Below are 7,740 nucleotides of genomic sequence, written 5' to 3' on the forward strand. Positions count from 1 at the left end.
ACCACAGCACATGTTCCTGATGCCCAGAAGGGCCTTGGAAGGGGTTTCTGTCAGGGAACAGGCTTCAGTCTGGGGTTACTGGCAGGCCTGTTTGTTTTGGAGCTGATCTTCATCTTATGCTCTGTCCGAATTTGGACTTGCTTGAAGAGAAGACAGTGAGTGTTTAGTTGACCTTTCCCTCAAACAGCTTCTTTTGAAAGTCTACTGTACATAGGAAACATTCCCAGTGAGGCTGCAGTGTAGGTGAGGCCAGTCCATGATTGTCCAAAGAACTCTGCTGAGGGTTCTGCTGCTGCCCAGAGCTTTCATTGGCCTCCTCATTGCTGGGCCTTGTCCTGGGGGGCCCGCTGGGACTGCAGCCAGTGCTGGCTCCCACTGAGGCTGCCTGGCCAAGAGCAGCCCCAGGGGCACAGGACAGAGGCAAAGCACGGTGGGGAGGAGAAAGAGCAGGGATGAGATTGCCCTTGAAAGGCAGGGGAAGGGAGAATGTCGCTTATCAGAGGGAGCCCCACAGAGCGGCTGGAAGGGGTGCCGGCTGCTCAAGGACCCCCGAGGAGCGGAGGGAGGGCGTATCGGCTGACGGGGTGTCCCAAGGAGTGGCTGGGGAGAGTGGGGGTGTCCGTTGGCAGGGAGGAGCGGCCGGAGCGCTTGCACGGTCCGGTGGTGGGGAGGCTGGCGGGGCCTGTCGGAGTCGGCTTAGCCTGGCCGGTGAGTACAGCCAACGCCACCCGCCCGCAGGACCATGGCGCAGTTCCTGTTCGAGGCGGACCTGCACGGGCTGCTGAAACTGGACACGCTGATCCCGAACGCGCTGCCTGCACGATGGCAACGCAAGGCCAAGGAGAGTGGCCCCGGGCCCAGCCCCGTCCGCGTGTCACCCGTGAAGCTGGCCAATCGCTCCCACAGCTCCAGCAAGAGAGACAGATGCCGTCCAAGATACCCGGTGAGCGCCGGCCACCAACAGCAGAGGTTTAGTGCGGGAGCCTCGCCCAGGCTGCTTGTCTGTAGCCATGGGGCTCTGGGCTCCCTGCCACGTTGCCCTACCGGCTGCTGCTCAGGCAGGAGGAGGTGGGCTGTGCTCCTGACAGCCACCCACCTCCTTGCCAGCATGAGGGGCAGAGCTCTGAGCACTGGGGCTGGCGAGCTGCTGTTCGCGCAGCTGAGCCTTGCTGGCAGAGCTGTGTGCTAGGACGAGTGTGGGCAGGACTGTCAGCTGACAGTCAGCTTTACATCCTGGGAGCGTTTTTGTATCTTCTCCTTATCTCTGATCTCTGGAATTGTTGCACTAGACCCAAGTGCACACAGTCCCTAACCAACTTGGTGGCAGGGAGGAAAATATAAGTTAGTTGTGACTGGGTGGCATGAGACCTCAGAGTCCTACTTGTCTGGTGGGTGTGATGTGGAAGAGTGTTGGGTTTACTCCCATGAAAGCTCTAATACAGGCTGTTAAATAGCTGTAAGACAATATTTTCATATGTGAATGCAGGTAAATCTGGATCCAAAATTCAAAGCACCCCCACAAAGGCTGGGGGGGATCGCTACATTCCCAACCGCAGCACTGTGCAGATGGAGGTGGCAAATTTCCTCCTAAGCAAAGAGAATGACCCTGCTGAGGATTCCCCTACCAAGAAGGTGATCATGTTGCTAAGTTACAATTACTTCAACAACCTCTACTCCTTCCTGCCCCTTTACAGAGGAGTAAACTATAGGTTCTATCAAGTGGGCACACGGGACTGACAAGTCCCAGCCATCACTACTTGCAGCTCTGGGCTTCAGGAGCCTAGGATGAGACCGAAGCTGTAGAGACTGCCATGCACTCTAAACCTATGCTGCTTCTGGAAGCAAAATTTAGCTTTTGACTAATGAGGCGTTAAAATGTAGCAGGCAACAAAAACACAAAGCTGTAAGCCTATGCAAAGTGAAACTGCTGGTGGTAGCTATTCTAGGACAATGTCTCCACAGGGAACACTTCTGGAATGTTTTACACTGTGTTCTGAAATCTGTTTATGAAGCATTTGGTCGCTTTGTGGCTGTGGCTTTTCCCGCTGGCAATGACACTGAATTTGCCATTGTGTGAAAATGGGAGCAGGACGATGTATGGAAGTCCGAGGAAAAACTGCTTTGACCTGCCTCTGTGTGACTGACCCTTGCAGCACAGTCAAACATCTTCAGATTCTAAGAGAAGGGGACTTAGGTGTCTGTTTAAATTGCAGTGTGGGAATTGTTGTAAATGCATTGCACTGAGGGCGATTTGTCTCTGTAGGAGCAACAGAAAGCCTGGGCAGTGAATCTGAATGGTTTTGATGTAGAAGAGGCAAAGATCCTCCACCTCAGTGGAAAACCAGAGAATGCTCCAGAAGGTATGTCTGTGTGAACAGAATCAGCAGGAGAGATCAGGTCAGGGGAACAGCAACACAGAGGCTCTGTGTGTGGTCACAAGAGAAATCAACTGGTTTCTGAGAGCTGTACAGGTTGGAGTCTCCTTTCTTAAGGTTCCTGAGGTCGAGGGAGGGCATAACAGTTACAGTGAATTTATTTAGGAGAGGTGCTATGACTGCCAGTTGGTCACCTGTTACAGGGCTTGCAAGGGTCTTCAGGGTGAAGACAGAGGCAAGAATCTTGACCTCATGTTCAGAAGGCTTGATTTATTCTTTTATGATATATATTACATTATTACTATACTAAAAGAAATAGAAGGAAAGTTCTCAGAAGCTAGCTAAGCTAAGAATAGAAAAAGAATTAATAAACAAAGGGCTGTGTCTCAGCAGAGAGCGAGACCCAGCTCTGCCGTGAGTGGTCAGTAAGTCCAAACATCCACCCAAGACCAATCACGCATCCATCTGTTGCATTCCACCGCAGAAGATAACCATTGTTTACATTTTGTTGCTGAGGCCACAGCTTCTCAGAAGGGAGAAAAATCCTAAAGAAAGGATTTTTATGAAAAGATGTTAGTGACAGTCACCTGTACTGCAGGTTCCAAACCTTCATGAAGTCTGTAAGAGCATCAAACTCTCTGCTCTGAACTTTCTAGCTTAAACTGCAACTAAATAAAATGGGATTCAAAACCCCAAGTGTTTGTTAAATTTGTTTCCATGAATGAGGAAATTGTAGCTCAGCCCTGTTCAGCAGTTCATTCTGCCAGTGATTTTAGTGCACTGCAGGCTTCTGAGTGTTTCTCTTAGGACTTCATTTTCACTCCAAGGGATTCCTAGTTGGGTGAGCAGCACTCAGCTGGGAGGCAACTAACTCAGGTTAACAAACCTGTTCCCCTGCACACAGGCTATCAGAATAACCTGAAAGTGCTCTACAGTCAGAAAATGGCACCTGGATTCAGCAGGAAGAATAGCAGATATATTCCCTCAAAGCCAGACCAGGTCTTGGATGCACCAGTTGTTGTATTCATATTGTTGCATATCATATTTCTAGGGTCTCATATCTTCTGGGTGGTTTTTTCACAGCAGCTCTTCACAGCAGCATTGTTGTTGCTTCTCAGTCAGGACTCCGCTCTAGCTCTCCCTGAATGCCTCACCCCTTTTTATCCCAGCTACCTCCACAGGCTACAGCTGCTGCCCAATTAAGGACATCGCAGCTGCAGCCCATTTACAATACCTAGAATCAGGGCAGGGTCACTTATACAATACAGAGATCTTTTACTGCAATACATATCTTTACTCAGGCCCCTATAGTAAGTAGGCTGCAGGGTTGAGTGCTGGGCATCCAGAACATTCTGCACTGGATTGCTGTTCCTAGGACAGTGTAACTGGGCTGTCTGTATTATTTTGTGTACCCAGGCTAGCGCAGACCACTTCTGGAGTGTCCCTGTGTGGCCTTACAGGGGCAGTGGTCTAGGGCACTGTGTAGATACCTTGGAGCAGGGTACTTGGCCCCAGCAGCTGGGCATAGTGACACTCAGAAGGCTGCCCCTCACCTGTACGTGTGTGTGTGCACAGGTGCACCTGCACCTGGTGCATCAGCACGGGTGAAGGGCATGCTCTCTAGCCAAGCATGGTGTGACCTGCATTGCTCTTTCAAATTGTAGATCTGAATCTCATAGACTGGAGCTCCCAGAACTCCTTGGCAGTGACTCTGGACAACACTGTTTATCTGTGGAATTACGGTACTAGGGAGATTATCCCCCTGCTGCAGACGGAGCATCCAGATATTTACATTTCCTCTGTGTCATGGATTAAAGATGGAGACTACCTTGCTGTTGGCACAAGTAGTGCTGAGGTTCAGGTGAATGCAGGAGTAAAACTAGAGGTGTTTTCTAGGGATTGACAGAACTGTGGGGCCTGGGGACAAAACCTTGGCTGGCAGAGGAAGGATGCCATGCACCTAACTTGTCTTCCCTGGTGTGGGGTGGAACTGCCCAGTGTGCAAGGCAGGGTTTGGTTTGGGGGTTTTCTGATAAGCAGCGTAACTTTCTGTGCTATAGTCAAGAGATACACATTTTCTCTGTTCCCTTACTGAGAAAGCTGAATGCCAGAGCCTGTGCAGTGAGCTTCCTAGGGCACAGAAACAGGATTGGGTTTGTTCTGAAGAACTTTTTGCTTTGCCTCTCCAGCTATGGGACATTGAGCAGCTGAAACATCCCCGAACCATGACCAGCCATTGTGGCCGTGTGGGAACCCTCAGCTGGAACAGCTGCATCCTCTCCAGGTAAAGCAGTGGGTCAAGGGCAGTTTCCAGTTGTTGCAAACTCCTATCCCTCAATCTATGTGTGGCATGGGTTAGGGATGGCAGAGAGACGCTTGTCCTGGCTTGGGATCCTTACTCAGCCTTATCTGTTGGGGCTGTGAGGAGAAGGCCTCTTTCCTGTATTGCAATTTGTGCTGAAGTTGTAAAGAGCTTGTGTGGGTGTTTCACTCACACCAACAGACCTGTGTTGCTGGTAACACTGGTTGAAACCCAGTGGCAGCTATAGCAGTCTTGCAACAAAAAAAAATGGATTTGGGTGAAAATGTGCAGCCTGACCCTGCAAGCCTTCTCTTCTCTCTGCAGTGATGCACGGACTGGGCACCTCCATCACCACAATGTCTGAGTGGCTGAGCATCACGTGGCCACCCTTACTGGCCACACACACGAGGTGTGCAGACTCAAATGGTCTCTGGATGGCCGCTACCTGGCCAGTGGTGTCAATGGCAGTCTGGCGAACGTCTGGCCATGCACCCAAGGTGGGGGTGGCAACTTTGCTCCTGTACAGACCTTCACTCAGCACCAGGGTGCTGTCAAGGTGAGCACAGAGCTGCCACGGGCGGATATGTGTGTGCAAGGCAGGCATGCAGCACTGGCTGGGTGCAGGTTGCCTCTTGTATGTTTTAAAATGAACTCTCCTCTCTCAGGCCTGGCGTGGTGCCCATGGCAGATGAATGTTCCAGCCACTGGAGGTGGCACTAGAGACAGACATATCCACATCTGGAACGTGTGTTCTGGCACCTGCCTCAGTGCTGTTGATACCCGCTCCCAGGTGAGAGATGAACATCAGCTTGGAGACAAACACCTTCTGGCAGCACACCTACACAGAGCTTCTGGCTCCTCAGGCCCAGAGGCACAGGGAAGGAGGGGGACCATGCTCGCCTCCGAGTGGTGAGCATCAGCACATGCACCTTGTCTCGCCTGTGTTACTGCCTGTTTGCAGGTGTCTTCTATCCTATGGTCCACAAACTACAAGGAGCTCATTTCAGCCCATGGCTTTGCACAAAATCAGCTGGTTATATGGAAGTATCCAAGAATGAACAAGGTTGCAGAGCTGCAAGGTAGGTGCATGTTGTTATCTTGTTGTTGCATTTCTAAAGTCCCATACTGTCACAATCATGTTTCTAAAGTCTCGTACCTTCTCGGTGATACTTCCTGGGGGCAGTTCTTCACAGCTCTGACTTCTTCTCCTGCTTGTTGCTCGTTCTTCATCAGGGCTCCTTGTCAGCTCAGCTTGACTGTCCAAGCCCAGCCCCTTTTATCCCAGTTATCTTCACTAGCTACAGCTGCAGCCCAATTAAGGACATTGCAGCTGCAGCCCATCAAAAACAACCAGGGCTTATCAGGGCCAGGCCTATATACAGATATTCAATATACAATACAGATATTTTACTACGACTCCTACTATATTTCCCCCTTTTCGTTTACTTACAGATACTAAGACTCCTACTATAGGTGGACAGGGCCTGGGTGATGGGGCTGTTAGAGGTTGAAGACAGCTGCACTCCTTGGTTGGAGCCTGCAGCATCACTGATACAGGACAGTATCCGGGGCCGTGCTGCTAGGAGTAAAGCATGCCCACGGGGCTGTGGAAGATACTGTTGATCCAAGTGTATGCTTGGGGTCTGAAATCATGCTGCCACAGCCAGTGGGGGGACAGCTGTGCAAGCTGACAGGGCTCATGGGAGCATACAGGAGTAAATGTGCATGTGCTGATCAGCTCAGCCCTGATTGCACATTCCTTCTCCTCAGCTCATACTGATAGAATCTTGGACCTGACCATGAGCCCTGATGGTACATCAGTGGCCTCAGCAGCTGCTGATGAAACACTGCGGATCTGGCGCTGTCTTGAGGTGGACCCCATAAAGAAGAAGAAGAAAGAGAAGGCAAACAGTGCCAAAAGCAGTGTTCTTCACCAGAGCATCTGCTGAGAGCATGGGATTATTGTGGTGAGGGGGATATTTGGTTTACACACTATACAAGCCACCCAGTGGTGCCAAAACCCACTCTCTGTTGTCACACAGCCACCCTCTATGATGGCCGTCAACTGTGTGATGTCACAATCCCCTCAGTGATGTCACAAAACCCTCTCTGTGATGTCATACTGCCGCTCTGTAATGTTACAGCACACACTTTAACCTCACAGGATGGTCTATGTTGTAATACAGCAATTCCATGATGTCACAGACTGCTCTGTGATGTCACATAATCCCCTCTATGATTCTGTAGCTGCTCAATGACCTCACACAACAAACTCTGTGATGTCACAGCCCAATCTGTGACCTCACACAGCCCACTCTGTGCTGTCACACAGCCCCTTACTGACATCCCAGCTGCTCTGTGCATCTATGACACAGCCACAGAGGTGCTGCTGTGACACAGCCCCCTGTGGGACATCCCACAGCCCCTGCCAGTGCTGAGCCCCTGTGAGCCCTCTCTGTGCCCTGCTGGTGTCCCTGAAGGGCCCTGGCAGTGCCCCAGCCCTGCTGGGCTGTGCACAGGAGCTGCTCCTGGCCAGAGCTGTCTCTCTGCAGCGCTGCCCTTGCCAGGAGCTGCCTCTGGGCCAGGAGCCCGGCCCAGCTCAGCAGCACAGACACAGCACAGGGACTTTAATGAGCCTCTGGGGCTTTGGTGCTCTTTGCATCAGACTCAGTCCCTCAGAGTGTGCTCAAAAAATTCCTCAAGAACTCAATGTAAGATGGAAACACTGAAGTTTCTTGTACTTTCAGTAGATCTCTGTGAGGCACAGGACTGACAAAGTGTCCCCAGGATCCAGGTAGAGCAGAACACTGGTGGCAGTGATGACAGGTGGGGACAAGCATAGGAAAGGTGTCTCTGGTGCTGAGCAAACCTGTGCCTCTGTCCCTGCAGTCTGTTGGCATCCCCCGGCTGCCCCACCTGGCTGGGCCCTTCCTTTGCTGACAGCTCTGCCTCCTGCCTGCCTCTGCCTGCCCACACAAAGCCTTGGGCTGCTCCAGGCTCCTGCTGGGGACGTGCTGCACCCCAGCCCTGCCCTGCCAGGGAAATTCCTTTCTCCTGGTGCCA

General features: G+C 51.6%; 1 pseudogene; it reads left to right on the forward strand.

The window, feature by feature from the left end:
• Nucleotides 1-742: 742 nt before the first annotated feature.
• LOC135441933 (cell division cycle protein 20 homolog) lies at nt 743-6,626 on the forward strand (annotated as a pseudogene).
• The last annotated feature ends 1,114 nt before the right edge of the window (nt 6,627-7,740 follow it).

The sequence above is a fragment of the Zonotrichia leucophrys genome, unplaced genomic scaffold, assembly GCF_028769735.1.
Source record: "Zonotrichia leucophrys gambelii isolate GWCS_2022_RI unplaced genomic scaffold, RI_Zleu_2.0 Scaffold_709_26111, whole genome shotgun sequence".
NCBI classification, from domain to species: domain Eukaryota; kingdom Metazoa; phylum Chordata; class Aves; order Passeriformes; family Passerellidae; genus Zonotrichia; species Zonotrichia leucophrys.